The sequence below is a fragment of the Achroia grisella genome, unplaced genomic scaffold, assembly GCF_030625045.1.
Source record: "Achroia grisella isolate CSIRO2021 unplaced genomic scaffold, CSIRO_AGI_Agris_v1 utg540, whole genome shotgun sequence".
Lineage (NCBI taxonomy): Eukaryota > Metazoa > Arthropoda > Insecta > Lepidoptera > Pyralidae > Achroia > Achroia grisella.
In genome coordinates this window covers 1698120-1701057 of record NW_026712925.1, presented here as the reverse complement: position 1 = coordinate 1701057, position 2938 = coordinate 1698120, and positions in this window count along the sequence as shown.

Sequence of the window (2938 nt, the reverse complement as noted above, 5' to 3'; positions counted from 1 at the left end):
AAGAGCGACGCGGGTGTACTATGCGCGTTGCTGCCGGCCGGCGACACTCTATGACTTGATCCACTCCAGCGCAGCCTGCACGAAGTGCAAAGCCTTAAAACTCATACGCTAGACATTGGTGCACCTTTTTGTAATATTAATAAAATTATATTTTATTCGTTTTGTATAAATTTTATAAAGAGATTATTACCGATAGAAAATGCATAGTAATTTATATTGTGAAATCAACTTGGATTTAATACATCTATTTTATATTTCACTGGTTTATTTAAATATTTTTTTATAAAACATTAGTGTTATCTCTGTAAAACAGGATGGAAACTGTGGGTATTGTAAGTATTAAAAAATAATTTTATTTAATACATTTAAAGATAAAAAAGCATGAAACATATTTTAGTACCCACTACCGTTGGCTGAGTAAAGCATACAGAGTACTGTACATTTGTAATGAATTAGACAACTACTATTATTTTAAATTACAAAATATACACATTATTTTATTAAATACCTATTTATAAATGTGACAAAACATTAAAGAGAAACCAGTCAAAAAACAATAACCTTGATTGGCGAAATTGAAATATCGTTTAATGTAATTCTAAGATTTGCAATACCGTTGATCTATCTGAAGGAAACAAAAGAAAAAATGGATGAGTGACAGATTTTACAAACAAAATTGTAGTCATATTTTGTTTACAATCTCTTAAAAACAATCTTCACTTAATATATAAGGTCAGAAGTGGAAATTTTAGTATTCAATAGAAATTATTTTTTATCATAAAATACTGTCAAATACTCAATAGCACCACGGACATCACAAAAATATTTATTGTGATGTTAATTGTGATGTTTTGTGATGTTTTTGTGATGTTAGTACTCTATTATCTGCCACTTCGTTTGTTTTTGAGGTAACATATACCTTGTTCCCGTGGTCGCGGTATAATCTATCTTAGAGCAAGTTTAATTAAGATTAGTTTGGCTGTTTAATTGTAAAAAGGTACTAATTAGATAAACAAAGAGAGAGAAAGACACGCTTTCGTATTTATAATATTAGCAATATTAATGAGTATGTTTATTTGTACTAATTACTCTTTCAAGTTGTCTCACCGATTACTAATTGTTCTTGACCACAATGAAATCGTCCTTTCTTTAACGTAACACTCATCGATATAATTAAGATTGTCACACGTCAAGAAAGGCTGTTTCGCTACACAAAAATAAATGTGACAACACATCAAAATTGACAGCAGCCTCCGTAAACCTTCAGACTCTACAATTGCTGTCAATAAATGTATAAACTTTGTTTTAAAATATTTCACAGTTGCTTTTTCGTGGTTATTTACATATTTAGACATTGTATAACGGGATATTTATCATGATAATTTTTTTGACAAGATCACGACCATACTAATTTTGTTACGGTTATAGAAAACCGTTTTCTTAAGTTGTTAAAACGCAATCAAGGAGATCTTTGATAAAAGTTTAATGGCCTGGTGAACATTCTGATTAAATAAAAAATTTCCGAATTAAGTTTCTTGAAAAAAAAAATTGGATGGTAGGGATAGTAGATAGTAAAAAAAATACTTTTATATTCTGTGTATAAATGATTCTGTGTATAAAAGGGGAGTAAAGGGATAACGACGCAAACCATCTTGTCGGCCCAACTGTCAACCTCACCTGCCCGCGTCGGTGGTTCGTATGAATAGCCAACGACGGTAGTTCTAGTTCCCTAGTAGCTACCGTGGCGCTCCCTGCTAGATAACAGACGAGGCTCTGGCGACCGAGAAATGGCGGTATAACCATACACCTGTCCGGGCGACTGGGCGGAAGAGGCTGCAGCAACCTTGAAGTCTAAATAACGTCAAAAATGTCTGGTGCAGAAAGCAAGGGGAAACTACTGCACTAAATTCCCATAGAAAGTCATCATGAAAGTTTCACAAGAGAAGAATAAGAGATCGCTATGTGATCCGCCTAGCAACCGGCGCCGTACTGCGTCCGGGGCAGACGGTGGGAAATTTGTTACCGGCCATGCGGCTGTGGTAGACCAGGCATCGCAGGGAAATTCTGCTACTGGAAAATTTATTAAACTGCGAAAAAACAAGAGGATAGAAACATGGAATGTGCGCGGCTTACTCATGGCTGGAAAGCTTAAAATCTTGGAGGAAGAGATACTTAGATGTGGTGTCGAAATCTGCGGCCTTAGTGAGATCCACTGGAAAGGTCATGGCCACTTCCTCACTGATAAGAACACCATCTATTTCTCTGGAAATGATACTGAAAGCATAAACGGAGTCGCTTTTTTGCTACCGAATTCTTTAAGACATTGCATTCTGGGTTATGAACCAGTGAGTGACAGAATACTGAGCATAAAATTAAAGGCTATGCCCATAAACCTAAACATATACAGGTTTATGCACCAACGAGCTCTTCTAGTAATGATATGTTGGAAAGTTTCTATTCAGACCTGGAAAAAACCATCTCAAAAATTCCAAACAGGGAAATGCTTACGATAATTGGAGATCTAAACGCCAAAATTGGTGAAAATGCTCAAACTCTTAGCCATGTCGTGGGTCCATATGGATTGGGCAAGCGTAATGAGAGGGGGGAACGCTTAATACAATTTGCAGCCGAAAATAACTTGATGATCGCAAACAGCTTCTTCCGTCACCATCCACGAAGATTATACACCTGGGTATCACCAGACGGTAATTATAAGAATCAAATAGATTATATCCTCATCAGAGCAAGGTGGAAGACTTCTATAAAAAATGCTCATACTTTTCCCGGGGCCGACTGCGGATCAGATCACCAGCTGCTGGTCTCAAGGATGCAGCTTAAACTTAAAGCAGCTAGAAAAATAAATAAACAACGTAGAATAGAGGTGAAGGACAACACTAAATTTATAACGGCGCTTGAGAAAAATTGGGTTCAATGGATT